The sequence below is a fragment of the Prionailurus bengalensis genome, chromosome B3 (assembly GCF_016509475.1).
Source record: "Prionailurus bengalensis isolate Pbe53 chromosome B3, Fcat_Pben_1.1_paternal_pri, whole genome shotgun sequence".
NCBI classification, from domain to species: domain Eukaryota; kingdom Metazoa; phylum Chordata; class Mammalia; order Carnivora; family Felidae; genus Prionailurus; species Prionailurus bengalensis.
In genome coordinates, this window is record NC_057355.1 from 125,104,623 (window position 1) to 125,124,088 (window position 19,466).

At 38.2% G+C, this 19,466-nt stretch overlaps 1 pseudogene; it reads right to left on the reverse strand.

Annotated features, from left to right (window-relative positions):
* LOC122468112 overlaps positions 1-19,466 on the reverse strand; it is a 40,915-nt pseudogene that overhangs the window by 21,212 nt on the left and 237 nt on the right.

Below are 19,466 nucleotides of genomic sequence, written 5' to 3' on the forward strand. Positions count from 1 at the left end.
TTATACCTAAACTATAGCTACATGGATCTGTTGCAGTTTCTCTAAAATGTCATGGACTTTTACCTGTTTCTTGCACTTAAATGACCCACTTCCCTTCTCTGTATGAACGATTCCAAATCAGTCTTCAAACTCCAGCTCAACTACAACTCACAGAGCTGGTTGCCTCCTCCACTATCTGTGCAGAGTCGATCTATCAGAGCCTCTGCCACATTGTGCTGGCCTCTGACCACATCACAGAGAGTGAAGAACTCTATTTTGCCTTTGTATTTGCAGTACTCAGAATTTCATTTAAGAGTCAGTGGACAATAAATAATATATATATTTTTTTCTGAATGAATCATTCCCAGGGATGTTGTGTATATCTGTGCAGGTTATGCATAACATAACTCTGAGAGCTCCAATTCAGAGAGATTATGATGTGAACAGGAGGCCTGCAGTTGTGAGGTGAACACCAGGAGCAACAACATGTGGGAGACTCAGTCATTTAAGATGAAAGTTCTATATTCCCTCATGCTGAATGTTAGTATTTTACGCTACTCAAGCCCTCTTCCATTGGTTGCCAAATCCTGATAAATCAGGATTAGCTAGGTTTTGCTGTAGTAACAAACAGTTCCAAAATCTCATTATTTAACCCAAGAAAAGTGACTCACTCATCACACATGTCCAATACAATTCTTCTCAAGATTGTCTTTCAGAGAACCAGACTGACATAGGTTACAGCTTGACATATGGTCATGATCCTTGAGATGTTAAAATCAGAATGTGGCAGATGATGTACTGGCTTTTTGAGCTTCTGTTTAGATGTGGCACATATCACTTCCAGTAACATCTCAGTGACCAAAGAAAAACATGTAGCCATGATACAAAGGTCAAAGAAAATGAAATTTTACCACATATTCTAAAGAAGGGGAAAATATTCATAAATAGAAGTATCTCCTATTTATATTCCATTTATCTGGTTTAATTCCTTCTTACTTTATCCTTGGACTATTACAATCACCTACATAGCCTCTCTGCCTCCCTTTTCTTTCTTCTATCTTGCCCTCATAACTTCTTTCCATCAATGGCAGACTGATCTTCTTAAAATACAACTCTTTCTTCTTTCAAAGAAGACATTTTTAATTAAACACCTTTAGTGATTATTCCACTGATTACCAAATTAAGCCTCAATTTATTCATCAAATCCCTCCTTTCATTCATTCTACAATTTTTGTGTTCTTAATGGGAATCAGGCATTTAAGAAACAAAGAAAAGAGTTCCTGGATTTAACATAGCTTATAGCCAGGCATAAAGAGAAAATGAGGGCATTTCAGAGTGATGCTATAGTGGCATAATTCAGTGGTAAGATCAAGAAGTGAATAACTCTGGGGCGCCTGGGTGGTGCAGTCGGTTAAGCGGCCGACTTCAGCCAGGTCACGATCTCCCGGTCCGTGAGTTCGAGCCCCGCGTCGGGCTCTGGGCTGATGGCTCAGAGCCTGGAGCCTGTTTCCGATTCTGTGTCTCCCTGTCTCTCTGCCCCTCCCCCATTCATGCTCTGTCTCTCTCTGTCCCAAAAATAAATAAACGTTGAAAAAAAAATTAAAAAAAAAAAAAGAAGTGAATAACTTTGATTGGAAGTCAGTAAAGGCATCTCCGAGGAGGTGATGCTTAAGGTGGTTCTTGGATTTTTAATATATGCTTTCTAGGCAAATATAGTTGAAAATGGGCAAACTAGGGAGGAGTGAAGGAAGAGGGAAGAGAGTAGATAAAGATAGATGGAGGCATGAAAATTGGTGTGGTGTAAGAAGTGTAAATGGTGAGGAGTAGCCAAGATAGTGGAACAGCATGGATGTTTTTTGTGTGTTTCGTGTCCATGAAATACAGCAGACCAACACTAAACCATCCTACACATCTAGAAAACTGATTGGAGGATTAACACATCGATCTGCACAAACTGAACCACAGAATTCAGCACGTATGCAGTACAGAGAAGTGAATTTGGGGAGCAGGAAGCCGCAGAGGGTAGGGAGCCACTTTTGTGGGCAGAGAGAGGACAGAGACTGGGGAGGGGAGGAGCATATGGGAAAAGCATCCCTCCCCAAAAGCAGCTGAAGAGAAAGTGGAAAATTGGAAATAGCCGCAGGGAGTAAACTAAAAAGAGAGAAAGGAGAGAGGAGAGGGTTTAAATTCCATTAAGACTGTAAACAAGGGGAGCGCAAAGGCTGCAACTCCACACCTCCATAACTGGTGGTGCTCTGGTGGGAAGGGCGAATCCCCAGGAACAGAGTGGGGTCCGGGACGTTCTCGGGCCACACAGGGAAAAGTGGTCCCACTGCTGGAAGGACACTTGGTAGAGACTGTTGAAGCCACCTGGTCCCAGCAGACCCTGGAAAACGGCCACATTCGCTGGTGTTGAAACAGGTTCGTAAGGGTGAAGCCTGGTGCCAGATGTGTGTTGTGATTTTCCATAATCCCTGAAACACCGCTGCTACACTATCTCATGAACTTTTTCTAGGGCGGGCTGGCACCTGGCCATAGTCTCAGGGACCAGCAGCAGCAGGGTCCAGCAAGTGTTCCTGGGTGCAGCCGATATTCGGCCATTGCTCAGTGAGACCCTCCCACAGAGGGGCGGAATGGGTCAAAGCCGCAGTCCTTCAGAAGGAAGGGGCCAGGGAAAACAGCCACATTTGAGACAAAACTCGGGAGAGAGTTACTGCCTGGGGCCTGGTCATGGAGAGTGAAGAAGCGGGGAGTGGATGAAAGCTGTAGACAGAGGACCGGTGCGCAATTGTTGATCCCATAGAACAGACTGGGTAACTGAGTGGCGCCATCTTCACCGCTCCCACGCATGTGCATACGCACCTACGAGCCTTGCAACAATTCACCCCAGTAGGCTAGCAGCACCATCTAGTGGAGAGCGGAGCTGTTACACTGAGCCCTGCCAAACTGGGCTGACTTCGCTCTTCAAGAACACAAGTCTTACCGTGTGCTTAGTTTATGGACTATAAAGCGCTACATAAACAGACTTCTAAGGGAAAAGGAAGTAATTTCTGTCCTACTTCAATCTGTTAGCAGGTCCATCTATTCAATTTTCTCTCTTTTCTTTTTTTTTCAAGTTTAGACTTCTTTTCCTTTTCTTGAATACAGAAAGAGAAAAAATTCATTTCTATTTTCATTTTTTAAAAATATTTTTAATTTTTATTACTAAGTTTTTAACTTTTGTGTAATTTTTTCAAATTCTATTTTACTTCCATCATTTTATTTTAGTCTACTTCAGTGTATTCAATTTTTCAAAATCTCAAACGATTTCTTTTTTTCTCTCCCTCCCATTTTTTTCTCTAATCTGTCAAACCATTTTGAATACCCAGACCATAAGACACCTAGGATCTAGCATCATTTATTCAATATGTGTGTGTGTGTTTAATTGTTTAAGTTTAATATTTTTTTTAATTTATTTTTTTAATTTCAATTTTTCTACCTCATTAATTCCTTTTCTCCCTTCAAAATGACAAAATGAAGGAATTCATTCCAAAAGAAAGATCACGAAGAAACGACAGCCAGGATTTAACCAACACAGGTATAAGAAAGATGTCTGAACCAGAATTTAGAACCACGATAATAAGAATAATAGCTGGAGTTAAAAACAGATTAGAATCCCTTTCTGCAGAGATAAAAGAAATAAAAAATAGCCAGAATGAAATTAAAAATTCTATAAATGAGCTGTAATCACAGATGGATGCAGCGACAGCCAGGAAGGGTGAGACAGAACAGAGAATCAGCGATAGAGAGGACACATTTATAGAGACTAATGAAGCAAAAAAAAAAGAGGGAGATTGAGGCAAAAGAGCACGATTTAAGAATTAGAGAAATCAGTGACTCATTAAAAAGGAACATCAGAATCATAGGGGTCCCAGAAGAGGAAGAGAGAGAAAAGGGGGTTATGTGAGCAAATCATAGTGGAAAACGTTCTAACCTGGGGAAAGACACAGACATCAATATCCAGGAAGAACAGAGGACCCCCATTATATTCAACAAAAACCAACCATCAACAAGGAATAGCATAGTCAAATTCAGAAAATACTCAGGCAAGGAGAGAATCATGAGAGCAGCAAAGGAAAAAAAGTCCTTAACCTACAATGGAAGACAGATCAGGATTGGAGCAGACCTATCCACAGAAACTTGGCAGGCCAGAAAGGAGTGGCAGGATATACTCAGTGTGCTGAATCAGAAAAATATGCATCCAAGAATTCTTTAACCAGCAAGGCTGTCATTCAAAATAGAAGGAGAGATAAAAAGTTTCCCAGACAAAGAAAAATTAAAGGAGTCTGTGACCACTAAACCAGCTCTGCAAGAAATTTTAAGGGGGACTCTCTGAGGGGAGAAAAGATGAAAAAAATATATATATACATATATGTGTAAATATATACATATATGTATATAAATATACGTATATATACGTTTATATATTTATATATATATTAAATATATGTAAATATATATATGTATATATGTGTATAAATATATATATTTACATATATAAATATATGCATATATTTATATATATAAATATATATATAATGTGTATAACATATATATATTTATATATGTTATACACATTATAAATATATATATTTATATAAATATAAATATACACAAATATTTATATTTATATATATAAATATTTATATATTTTTTATTTATATATAAAATATTTATATATATAAATATATATATTATATAAAATATTATAAATCTATAAATATAAATATATAAAATAAACATAATGAATATATAAATATATAAAAATATATAAATATTATAAATATATATAAATATATATAAATATATATTTTATTTATATATAAAATATTTATATATTTTTTATTTATATATAAAATATTTATATATATATAAATAAAAGTATACACATATATGTATATATGTGTATAAATATATATATATTTACATATACAAATATACATATATATAAATATACATATATATAAATATATAAATATACATATATATATAAATATACATATAAATATATATATAATGTGTATTATATACATAAATATATATGTTATACACATTATAAATATATATATTTATATAAATATAAATATACACAAATATTTATATTTATATATATATAAATAAAAGCCAAAAGCAACAAAAGATTAGAAAGGACCAGAGAACACCACCAGAAACTCCAACTCTACAAACACCATAATGGCAATAAATTCATATCTTTCAGTACTCACTCTAAGCGTCAATGGACTCAATGCTCTGATCAAAAGACACAGGATAACAGAATGGATAAGAAAAAAAGATCCATCTATATGCTGTTTACAAGAGACCCACTTTAGACCTAAAGACACCTTCATATTGAAAATAAGGGGATAGGGGCGCCTGGGTGGCGCAGTCGGTTAAGCGTCCGACTTCAGCCAGGTCACGATCTCGCGGTCTGTGAGTTCGAGCCCCGCGTCGGGCTCTGGGCTGATGGCTCAGAGCCTGGAACCTGTTTCTGATTCTGTATCTCCCTCTCTCTCTGCCCCTCCCCCGTTCATGCTCTGTCTCTCTCTGTCCCAAAAATAAATAAACGTTGGAAAAAAAAAAAAAAAGAAAAGAAGGGGATGGAGAACCATCTATCTTGCTAATGGTCAACAAAAGAAAGCCAGAGTAGCCATACTTATATCAGACAATCTAGACATTAAAATAAAGACTGTATTGGGGCACCTGGGTGGCTCAGTCAGTTGAGCGTCCGGCTTCGGCTCAGGTCATGATCTCATGGTTTGTGAGTTTAAGCCCTGCATCAGGCTCTGTGCTGACAGCTCAGAGCCTGGAGCCTGTTTCTGATTCTGTGTCTCCCTCTCTCTCTGCTCCTCCCCTGCTCATGCTCTTTCTCTTTCTCTCTCAAAAATAAATAAATAAACATTAAAAAAAATACAAAAAATAAAATAAAGACTGTATCAAGAGATGAAGAAGGGCATTATATCATAATGAAGGGGTGTATCCACCAAGAAGACCTAAAAATTGTAAATATTTATGTGCCAGATGTGTGAGAACCCAAATATATAAATCAATTAATCACAAACATGAAGAAACTCATCGATAGTAATACCATAACTGTAGGAGACTTCAACACCCCACTCACAGCACTGGACAGATCATCTAATCAAAAAATCAACAAGGAAACAATGGCTTTGAATGGCATGCTGTACCAGATGGACTTAACAGATATGTTCAGGACATTTCATCCTAAAGCAGCAGAATATACATTCTTCTCCAGTGGACATGGAATGTTCTCCAGAACAGACCATATACTGGGACACAAACCAGCCCTAAGTAAATACAAAAGATCGAGATCATACCGTACATATTTTCAGACCACAATGCTATGAAACTCGAAATCAACCACATGAAAAAATTTGGAAAGGTAACAAATACTTGGAGACTGAAGAACATCCTACTGAAGAATGAATGGGCTAACCAAGAAGTTAAAAAGGAAATTAAAAAGTATATGGTGGTCAATGAAAATGATAACACTACAACCCAAAACCTCTGGGACACAGCAAAGGCGGTCCTAAGAGGAAAGTATATAGCAATCCAGGCATTCCTATAGAAGGAAGAAAGGTCTCAGATACACAACCTAACCTTACGCCTTAAGGAGCTGGAAAAAGAACAGCAAATAAAACCCCAAACCAGCAGAAGACAGAAAATAAAGATTAGAGCAGAAATTAATGCTATTGAAACCAAAAAAACTCCGGAAAAACAAAACAAAACAAAACAAAAAAAAAACAGTAGAACAGATCAATGAAAGCAGAAGTTGGTTCTTTGAAAGAATTAACAAAATTGATAAACCACTAGTCAGTTTGATCAAGATGAAAAAGGAAAAGACCCAAATAAGTAATATCAAGAATGAAAGAGGAGAGATCACAACCAACACAACAGAAATAAAAACAATAATAAGAGAATATTTTGAGCAATTATATGCCAATAAAATGGGCAATATGGAAGAAATGGACAAATTCCTAGACACATATACACTACCAAAACTGAAACAGGAAGAAACAGAAAATTTGAACAGACCCATAACCAGTAAGGAAATCGAATTAGTAATCAAAAATCTGCCAAAAAACAAGACTCCAGGGCCAGATGGCTTTCCAGGGGAATTCTACCAAACATTTAAGGAAGAGTTAACACCTATTCTCTTGAAACTGTTCCAAAAAATGTAAATGGAAGGACAACTTCCAAAGTCTTTCTATAAGGCCAGCATTACTCTGATTCCAAAACCAGACAGAGACCCCACTAAAAAGGAGAACTATAGACCAATTTCCCTGATGAACATGGATGCAAAAATCCTCAACAAGATATTAGCCAACCGGCTCCACCAATACATTAAAAACACTATTCAACACGACCAAGTGGGATTTATACCTGGGATGCAGGGCTGTTTCAATATCCACAAAACAATTAACATGATTCATCACATCAATAAAAGAAAGGACAAAAACCATATGATCCTCTCAATAGATGCAGAGGAAGCATTTGACAAAATACAACCTCCTTTCTTGATAAAAACCCTCAAGAAAGTAGGGATAGAAGGACAATACCTCCAGATCATAAAAGCCATATATGAAAGACCCAACGCTAAATCATCCTCAATGTGGAAAAACTGACAGCTTTCCCCCTAAAGTCAGGAACAAGACAGGGATGTCCACTCTTGTCACTGTTATTCAACATAGTATCGGGAGTCTTAGCCTCTGCAGTCAGACAACACAAAGAAATAAAAGTCATCCAAGTCACACAGAAGGAGGCCAAACTTTCACTCTTCATAGATGACATGATACTTTATATGGAAAACCCAAAAGATTCCACTAAAAAACTTCTAGAACTGATCCATGAATTCAGTAAAGTAGCAGTATATAAAATCAACCCACAGAAAACAGTTTGAATCCTATACACCAATAATGAAGCATCAGAATGAGATCAAGGAATCCATCCCATTTATAATTGCACCCAAACCAGTAAAATAACTAGGAAAAAAACCTAACTGAAGGGATGAAAAATCTATACGCTGAAAACTATAGAAAGCTTATGAAAGAAATTGAAGAAGACACAAAGAAATGGAAAAACATTCCATGCTCATGAGAGAAAATATTGTTAAAATGTCTATACTACCCAAAGCAATCTACCTATTCAATGCAATCCATAGCATTCTTCACAGAGCTAGAACAAATAATCCTAAAATTTGTATGGAACCAGAAAAGACCCTGAAGAGCCAGAGCAATCTTGAAAAAGAAAACCAAAACAGGAAGAATCACAATCCCGGACTTCAAGCTATACCACAAAGCTGTGGTCATCAAGATAGTACGGTATTGGCATAAGAACAGACACTCAGATCGATGGAACAGAATAGAGAACCCAGAAATGGACCCACAAACATATGGCCAACTAATCTTTGACAAAGCAGGAAAGAGTATTCAATGGAATAAAGACAATCTCTTCAGCAAGTGGTGCTGGGAAAACTGGACAGCGACATGCAGAGGAATGAACCTGGACCACTTTCTGACACCACAGACAAAAATAAACTCAAAATGGATGAAAGACCTCAATGTAAGACAGGAAGCCATCAAAATCCTCAAGGAGAAAGCAGGCAAAAACCTCTCTGATCTTGGCCGCAGCAACTTCTTACTCAACACGTCTCCAGAGGCAAGGGAAACAAAAGCAAAAATGAACTACTGGGACCTCATCAAAATAAAAAGCTTCTGCACAGAGAAGGAAACAATCAGCAAAACTAAAAGGCAACAGACAGAATGGGAGAAGATATTTGCAAATGACATATCAGATAATATCAGACATATCCAAAATCTACACAGAACTTATCAAACTCAACACCCAAAAAACAATGAATCCAGTGAAGAAATGGGCAAAAGACATGAACAGACACTTCTCCAAAGAAGACATCTAGATGGCCAACCGACACATGAAAAAATGCTCAACATCACTCATCATCAGGGAAATACAAATCAAAACCACAGTGAGATACCACCTTACACCTTCAGAATGGCTAACATTAACAACTCAGGCAACAACAGATGTTGGCGAGGATGCAGAGAAAGAGGATCTCTTTTGCGTTGTTGGTGGGAATGCAAGCTGGTGCAGCCACTCTGGAAAACAGTATGGAGGTTTCTCAAAAAACTAAAAATAGAACTACCCTATGACCCAGCAATTGCACCACTAGGCATTTATCCCAGGGATACAGGTGTGCTGTTTCGAAGGGACACATGCACCCCCATGCTTATAGCGGCACTATCAACAATAGCCAAAGTATGGAAAGAGCCCAAATGTCCATTGATGTATGAATGATAAAGAAAATGTGGTATATATATATATATATATATATATATATATATATATACACACAATGGAGTATTACTTGGCAATCAAAAAGAATGAAATGTTGCCATTTGCAACTACATGGATGGAACTGGAGGGTATTATGCTAAGTGAAATTAGTCAGAAAAAAACAAAATCATATGACTTCACTCATATGAGGACTTTAAGAGACAAAACAGATGAACATAAGGGAAGGGAAACAAAAATAATATAAAACGAGGGAGGGGGACAACAGAGAAGAGACTCATAAATATGGAGAATAAACTGAGTGTTACTGGAGGAGTTGTGGGAGGGAGGATAGGCTAAATGGGTAAGGGGCACTAAGGAATCTACTCCTGAAATCATTGTTGCACTATATGCTAACTTGGATGTAAATTTTAAAAAATTTAAAAAAAATTAAAAAAAAGAAATGTAAATGGTTCTGTAGGCTGGAAGAGAAGGAGTTCATGTGGTAGATTGGATCAGTTCTGAGGAGTAGAAAGTACACTTGGAAATAGAGATTGAAGTCATGTGAGAAATGGAGGAGGCTTACAGGTGGTTAAGGAATTTGGCCTTTGTCCTTTGGGAAATGTAGAATAATTCAATAGTTTTAAGCAGGATATGATGTAATCTGATTTGCACTTAAGGTTTACCCTGGTGTTAGTATGAATGCTGAAGTGAAAGGCAGGGAAAATCTATTTTGGGGTGACTTTTACTGAGTGTGGTGGTGAATTTTATGTGTCAGGGCCATAGCGTGCCCATATATTTGGTCAAACATTGTTCTGGGTGTTTCTGTGAAGGTGTTTTGGATGAAAGTAACATTTAAATGGGTAGACTTTGAGTAAAGCAGATTGCTGTACCTAATGTGGCTGAGCTTCATCGGGTCAGTTGAAGATCTAAGTAGAATAAAAAGACTGGTCTCCCCTGAGGAAGAGAGAATTCTTCAGCAAACTGCCTTCAGACTTTATCTGCAACATCACTTTTTCCTGGTTCTAGAGCAGAGTACTCCTAGACTCAACTGGAACATTGGCTCTTCTGTGTCTCTAGCCCATGAGCCCACTCTGCAGATTTTTGACTTGTCAGCCTCCATATCAGTGTAAACCAAGACTTTATAATAAATCTCGCTCCCTCCCTTTCTCACCCCCTCCCTCCTTTCTCTCTCCCTTCTCTCTGTCTCTCTTTTCTCTCTATCTCTCTTTTCTCTCTCTCTCTGTTGATTCTGTTTCTCTGGAGTATCCTGACTAGTATAAATTTTGGTACTGGGAGTGGTTCTGGAAGAACAGAATCTTAGGGATTAATTTTCTGAGTTCACAACAATGTGAATGTACTAACATTACTGAATTACACACAAGTGGTGAAGATGATGAATTTTATTTTATGTGTTTTCATCACAGCTAAAAATAAAAAGTATTTTTTATTAGTAAAAAAAAAAGAGAAGAAAGAATCTGGGTGGCCACATATATAATACTTTTGGATGTTTTTGTCAAAGTAACAATCTTAAATGGTTTAGCATTTGACAAGTCAGGAAATAGTCTAAGAAAACTTAATTGACTTGCCCAAGGCACCAAAGCTTAAAGTGGAGGAGGTATGTCTTGAACTTACATTTGCTGATGTAGTTTCCTATATTTTCACCCATTACTCCAAAACTGAAGGAAAACCTTGATTTCAGTCCAAGGACTTTACATTTGAATTACAATTTGCAGTTCTCTGGAAATAGCTCAGTACTTTCCAGGATGGCCACAATGTAGATGCTGACTAAGGATTTATTAACAATGGAGGTGGGCATGATCTGATGGGATTAATCAGGTATGGGTCACGCTGCCCCAGAAGTAATTTCCATAAACTACACAGAGAACCTAATTATGTAAATCACTTTAGAGATCCCCAACTGACCTTCTTGACAAGACCTAACCAGCAGTAATGAGTGGAAAAAGAAAATATTGAAAACTGGATCATTTCCTCAGACAAATCCAGAGTTGACTACAATGCTTCTTGAATTTGAGTGCTGTAGGTAGTTGCATACTGGGGACTACAATTGCTAATTCAAACTCCCTGAATGTGACATATAGATTCACTAGGAAGTAAACTAAAAGAAGAGCTGTTTTCTGTTTCTGAATGACCTAGCTTTATTAAAACTTGAAATGTTTCTCAAAGTGATGGTAAACAAACTTCTTGAACTGGCAAGGAAAAAAAAGTCACTCTGTATTTTCTAATCAAGGAGGATTAAAAGGCTGTGAAACTATATCCAATGCACAAATGTTGTAATTACGATAAATATTTGTCCTTTCTGTTTTCACTACAAACTCAAAAATCCTAGAGTCTGTGTTTGGCACATGCAGGAGATTACAGCCATCTGCTGAGAGACAAAGCTGTCAATTATAAAACAATCTGGCTTTCCATTTCATTCCATTTCCAGGTTAAATCTGGCCCAGCTGAGGTAGAATCATACTATTACTACTATTAAAATTGAGAAATTTGTGGTGCCCTCTGCCCTGTAAACCTATTCTCAGGATCCCAAGAAATTTGCAAATCTCTGAACTTGGACTTTCAAACTCAAGGTCAGCATGTCTTGTACAGGCCATTAAATAAGGGAAGACTATGAGCTTTATATCTAACTTGAATACAAAATGATGTTTTTATTCATTTAAAATGTACTTTAGGCTAAGGGGAGAAATTATGGCAAACAGAAACAACTAAATGGAGATAGGGTTGTTCTCTCTCAGCAGGACTGGTGAACATTTAAAACAGAGGCTTTGAGGTTAAAAAAGAATAATAAAACAATGAAACACAGGGGGCTCCTGGTTGGCTCAATTGGAAGAGATTGTGACTCTTGATCTTGGGATTGTGAATTCGAGCCCCACATTGGGTGGTAGAGATTACTAAATATATAAACAAACAAACAAATAAATAATAAATAAACTTAAAAAAACCAATGACACATGAAAAGCAGAATGGTCAATTTAGTAACTTAGGATTGGCAACATTGAGGAGGGACAATTCAAAACCATAGCAGAGACATTTTAATGGAAGAGGCAGTAGTCCTAAAATTGTGGCCATTAAAGACGAAATGGAAGTGAGTTTGCCTTTGTTACAGCCAGATTCCATATTAGAAAATTCACTCTGCTTTCTGAATTTTTCCTGTAGTTTTACTGGAAACAGTTATCTTGTGTTTTGCCTTAGACAGTTAAATTACCTTTTAAAAGACTGCTCAGAAACTCTTCCATTCCTCAGCAGCAGTGGAGGAAGAATTGGCTTTTAGACAGACACCTCACAGTAGAGAATAAACATTTTCCCACCTACATCTGGGTGTGGGTCAGGCCTGAGGACACTTCCAAGTGGCCATTGAGAGACTAGATTAAGACTGTCTTTACATAATGCTAATCATAGTGTTTTCTGGAAGAGTTCTTCCTCAAGGCCATTAGTGACCAGACAGAAATGAAAGAGTTTGAATTTCTCAAGTGCATGATTCCTCCCCTTAACTCAATTTAACAACCATACTTTGCATTTCATACCAATCTTGGGTCAATAATTTCACCTACTGACTCTTGAAATCAAAGCAAAAAAAAACCCACTCTATTTTTTTATAATTGAAAGGCCCACTGAAACATAATTCATAAAGTTGCTAATGCTTCTCAGTTAGCTATATAAATGCTTATCTAACAGGATTCAGTATAAAGTAAATTGGGTAACAATTAAGGCATCTGGCTCTAGCCTGCAGAAGCAAATTTGGCCTCCTGGTTCAGGGAGAAGGTTAAGTTGGATTTCAAAGTTACCTTCTACTTTCCAGCTGGCTCTGTCCTCCCATATGGTGACTGCTTATCCTAGCAGCATCCTCACTGTTACTATTTCATTTTCTCTTCTCTCTGTTTCGTACTCAACCATCAACACTGTGTGTACTGGATCTTATTCCATCCACCAGATTAAATGTTAACCCTATGATAAAAAACAGTTGACTAACCTTATTGTTTAGTGCAGCTGTTCTCAGCTTTCAGTGTCAATATATTCCTGGACCACAATCAACTGTGAAGTTTATTTATTTACTTTTTAAAAGTTTCATTATTTTTGACACAGAGTGCTAGTTGGAGAGGGGCAGAGAGAGAGAGAGAGAGAGAGAGAGAGAGGATCCAAAGTAGACTCTGAACTGACAGCAGAGAGCCCAATACAGGGCTTGAACTCATGACTTGCAAGATCATGACCTGAGTCAAAGTCGGATGCTTAACCAACTGAGCCATCCAGGCACCCCAATAAACTGTGAAGTTTACTATAATTCATTTGACACCTATACAGAGACTCCTCTACTTAAAGACTTTCAACTTCAGACTCTTTTAGACAAAAAATTTTCACTATAGAATCGTCAACTTTTCTTTCCTCAACAAATGATAATATATGGGGGATCCTGCAGATAGGTATTGAAGGATCAGATATACCACCTAAAAATATACCATCTTGACATAAGGATTACTTTGAGTTGAAGGCAATTGAGAACTAACAGATGCAGAAAGTGTTCTCTGCCCTCCCCTTATCTGCCTAAAAGCAGAACATAAATTTCCCTTTGTGAAGGTGACCTCATTTTATCAGGAAGAGAAGAGTGACTGTCACCTGAGACAGAGAGCCAAGGTGAGTTTGCACAAACTTTACTAAAAAGCCCTTATCTCCCATCCATTGCCCCATATATTTCCTAGTCCCTTCCCCATAATTTATTGCCCTCTGAAGCTCAAACTTCCTTTCCTTTGTTAAAATGGTATACAAACCCCTGAGTCTAACCACTTTTTTGAGTGTCATTTTTCTATGAACTCTTATGTATATAACTCTTAATAAAAATTCTGTGCCTTTTCCCCTCTTAATCTATCTTTTGCTAACTTCACAGACCACCCCTTCAAGACTGAATGTGAGAATTATGATATGGAAGAGTTTCAACACTGTGTGCCTAAGGTTGATACAGGAGAAGGACAGGAGTATGTTTGAGACTTAATTCCTACATGTAGCAAAGTTACTGCTGACGGAAATTTTTCTGGGGACCATGATGTTGGTTCACACTCAAGACAATTTGCATCTGCACATCATTAAGGTTAACGGTAAGACAGAAAATAAACTTGTGAAGTTTATTAATGACATGTGGCTTCCACTACTTGTTAACCTACAATATGTTTTCCTATTTTTAATTCATAACTTGAATTTCTTATTCATAATGAATTTTTTTATTTATAACCCTTACTTCCTTATCAGCTCTGATTTCATTCCAAGTAGCAGTGATTCACTGTTTAGGCCAAAGAAAAGAACTTACCACCTTAGGCCTCCTTGAAACTAGAGGATTATATGGCCCAGTTGTGGCTAATGAGGGGAGGTCTCCAAGTGGAGATTTTGAGAATAATATTGTTTTCCTGTCAAAAGAGACAGACTCATTTGACATGAATCATATGAACCGTTTTCTGTTTATTTTTCTCTTTTCCTCTTGCTGGAATACAGATGCAATGTCTGAAGCACAGCCATCTTGCAATCATGAAGTTAAAACAAACAAGCTAAGACCAAGAGGAAGAAGGAGCCTTGCTTTTGATGACTTCCTAAAACAACTGTCCCAGTTTTGGACTGCCTGTCTCTGGAATTCTGGTCGTGTGAGAAAAGTCTCTGTTTGAGCCACACTTGAGGTTTCTGTGATATGAAGCCATTTGTAGTTCTGAGTGATACAAACTGCTCCAACAGATTTTAATATTGATAAAAAGTGGGCTATTTGGGGGGAAAATGCTTGGAAAGTCTTTTTTTAAGACTCTGAGGACTAGCTCAGACTTCTATGCAGGAAAGGGTACTGGTTCAGCAAGTTCAGTTTCTCTCTGAAACTACAGACTTACATAAAGGGAAGAAGAAAAACACAAACAAATTTTGGCTATTCTCTTTCTTTGCCAAGGGACTGGCATTAGTAAGTTATTTCTCTTTATGCAAATTAAAATGCATTGAATATTTTTCCCACAATAATGCCTCTTTCCCTCACTTGTCCATTGAAGTTCCCTACTAGTGATAGAAGGGAGGAACTTTAAGTAGCACTCCTGGAATCAAACACACCCTGGGAGTTTGTCCTCCAAGGGAATCTCCTATGCTATACTTGTCACAGGAACTATTTAAAAACTGCTGGAATAGGGGCGCCTGGGTGGCGCAGTCGGTTAAGCGTCCGACTTCAGCCAGGTCACGATCTCGCGGTCCGGGAGTTCGAGCCCCGTGTCAGGCTCTGGGCTGATGGCTCGGAGCCTGGAGCCTGTTTCCGATTCTGTGTCTCCCTCTCTCTCTGCCCCTCCCCCGTTCATGCTCTGTCTCTCTCTGTCCCAAAAATAAATAAACGTTGAAAAAAAAAAACTGCTGGAATAATACATGTAGCTATGATTAGTTTTCTAAATTCACATGCTGATTTTAATGATCCTTTCTTTAAACGCAAAGTCTTAACCCAACAGAATTCTGTAGAAGAATGAGAAGGTAGGTGTTTGGGGAACTGGTCCTTTCAGTATTCAAAATTGGTTCGCCTCCATGGGTAATCCTCTTTTAGAATATGAATGCTAGATGGAGGTAAATTGGTGGAAAAGCGAAAGGGAGAGGAAAGAAGTGGCCTCCATCATAATACTTTGCATATGGCTCCCAAGCTTTCTCAGTAGGTTTATTTGCACAGTGATCATTCCTTAGGGCTCCCTGCACCAGGTAAAGATTCCATCATTAGGTTTGTGATTTGTAAAACTCCCTTGCTGCCTCACTCTCACTGGAAGGGACCAAATGAATCAATCCGCATCACTTTCCCAAGGCTCTGTTTGCAACCAAAAGGGCCAAAGGTTTTCTTGTTTATGATTAGCAAAACATCCTGCTAGAACGAGCTCCACAAGAAGGTTTGCCAGCATCACACATCCTCATCCCTACATCCAACTCATAAAGAATATACACTCTTTGTGGTGTATAGAATGGTGCTTAGCAGCTGTTTAACAGCACAGCAACTGTACACAGGACTAAAAAGCAAAGGAAAATACCAGATTTGATTGAACCTGCCGGGAAAATTTCAGGTGGCATAATGTAATTACCTGAGTTAGGATATTGAGGTTAAATAACACCTATGCTCTCTTACCTAAAAGTATCTAGGATCTATACCAGCCATAAATGACTTGGATCTTAGTTTTATAACCTGGTAGTGGAAAGGGAGGCAGTTCTCCAGCAGCACAGCAGTCTCTTGTTGGAAACCCTGTTTCTCATCCGGCACCACCTGTGTGTCCCCTTGGCTGCCCCCCAGCACAAGGCACTGATGCAGCCAAACCCACTGAGCCTGTGAGAGTGGCCAGAAACACAGCAGAAGGTGTTGGCTTCCTGGCCTCTCGTTGAGGCCATCTGGACCCTCTAACACACCTGTTTGGGAGGGTTTCCGTAGCTTCGTTTACAAATGTAAGTGCAGCTCAAAATGTTCCAGTCCAGTGCTGATCATTCGCCCTTACTTTTTGGGATGTTAATTATGCAACAAGATCATTTCTGTGCCCATTTTTCTCCTCCGTTATAAACTTTAGATGACAAAAATGTGCTTCTCAGTATGGTTTTTTTTTTAGTAGAATGAACAGATGTAAAAGTGTTTTCAATTCCTTAATAAAGGTGACATTAGGCCAGATTTGATATTACACTAAGTCCCACATAACATTTAAAAATGGGTTTTTTCAACCATAAAATTACTAATTGATCTGTCTTGTAAAAAGATAAAGGAAATGAATGCCTATTTGAGTTTCATTTCTGTCAGGCTTCCGATTCCTTATTTTATGTAGTGCAAAATGAATTTTAATGAACCAGCCTCCAAATTTCAAAATACGCCATTACCCTTCCAAAGTAATTGGCATATTTGACTGCCTTTTCCTTTCTTAGAGTCTGTCTGACTTTCTAATCTTAAAGTCAATGTTCCATTCAACATGTTCTTCTGCATGCCATCTGAAAGAAGTAAATTAAAACAAGAGGAGAGACTATACCAGGAAGAATTCATTCATTGAGCCACTCAACAAATATTTATGGAATTCCTGCTGTAGGTCAGGCACTGTTCCAGGTGCTGCAGAATAAGGGGGACACATAAGTGAAAAATCCCTGTTTTCATGGAGTTTCCATGTCAGTGCAGTAAGTCAGTATAATAGACACACAAATATATAATATTCAGGTGATCAGAGCTACAGAGAAAAATAATGAATGTTGATGTATAGAAAGGCACAAGATGGAGAATCTGAAGCAGAGACTCTCCAACTAAAGCAAAAGTGTGAGCTATTGGGGGGTTAGAATCAGCAGATAGAGTAGCCTTTCTTCTTCCTCCCATTTAGAAAACAACTGTTTAATGTTTTTGTTTTGTTTTTTTTTTTTTTTGAGAGAGAGAGACAGAGACAGAGGGTGAGTGGGAGAGGGGGAGAGAGACAGACAGACAGACAGACAGACAGACAGAATCCAAGGCAGGCTCCAGGCTCTGAGCTGTCAGCACAGAGCCCGATGCAGGGCTTGAACTCATGAACTGTGAGATCATGACCTGAGCTGAAGTTGGACACTTAACCAACTGAGCCACCCAGGTGCCCCTTTGATCTCAGCTTTTTTGCCTACTTATATACATACAAAACATTTCTGGCTGCATTGTCTAATCTGGGAGGGAAGCTACAGAGGGCATGAGGAGAAAGGCAACTTTGATTGAGTACCTACTTGTGCCACAATATGTATATTTCCATTTTGTGAATCTGTGGGGCAACACTCTGGTCTGTTGATCTGATCCTTATTTTACAGCTGGGGAAGCAAAAGCTCAGGGATATCAGGTAGTTCGGTGGACAAATGTTCCAGTTATTTATTGTTGCCTTACAAACTCCTGAATTTTGTGGCTTAAAATAACAATTATTATTTATGTTGCTCATAAATATGCCATTTGGGCAAGACTCAAAAGGGAAGGCTTATGTCTGTCCCCTGTGGCATCATTTGGGGAGCACAATTTAGGGTTAAGGATCCATATCCAAGATGACTCATTCCCATGGCTGGCAAGTTAGTGTTATTTATACAATTTATCCAATGACTGTCGGAGGGCCTGTGGGCCTCCTTTTCTCTACATGCAGACTGGGCTTCCTCACAGCATAGTGACTGGGTTTCTAAAACAATGTTCTAAGAGAAGCATAAGATAGAAAAACATGGCATTATGGTGGTGTAGTCTTGGAAGCCCATTATGCCCAGCTCTGCCTCTCACTAGTATTGGGTCCTTAGCAAACTGACATCACCCCAGAGGGAGGGCATTTTCCCAAATAACAGGTTTCTCTGCAACCATTTGTTTAGTCAACAAGCATTTCTGAGTGCCTCTAGCACAACAGAACTCTGCTCTGGAATCCAATTGCTTGACTTTGCATCCTAGCTCTCCCACTTGCTTGCTGACAAATTAGGAAGATTTACTCAATCTCTCTTTGCCTCAGTTTTATTAAATGTAAAGCATCAGGATTTAAGGAAAGTCCAGAGAACTTCTCATGTACCTAATAAGAGCACTAATTTCTACCCCTGCAATACCATCAGCTCAGCCCCAATGCCTTAAAAAATCAATCCTAAGAAGGAAGGTAAAATTAGAATTAATGGCCTACCTTCTCCAAAATTGCCATACATTTTATCTCCACAAGAATTCCAAGACTTATATGATATCTTTTACAAGAATTCCTATACCCTTATGTTTTTATATAACCCTGAATCTAATGCAAGCTCTCATCTACCATTACCACCATCACCCTTGCCCCAGCAGAGCACCAAACTCTTCCACTCGTCCTTTTGGAATTCATGGGCATTATAAGGGCAAAAACAAAAACAAACAAAAACTTCTTTTCTAAGCAATCTCCTCACCTTCTTTAAGGGGAAATGGTTTCCTAAAGCTCTTCTCTGCAGTAGCTGTTTCTTCGTTTCTCTTGTTTCTGTTTGTTTGTTTGTTTTATTTTGTTTTGTTTTGTTTTGTTTTTTACCACATCACCCCATGTGGTGAAGGGCTTTGTGGTAGGATAATCATCTTTCTTGATTTTTCTTACTGTGTCTAAATAATTTCTTTTCTCACATCCCCAAATCCGATGTTCTTCAAAGCAAATGCCATAAGACTATATTGCCTGCCATCA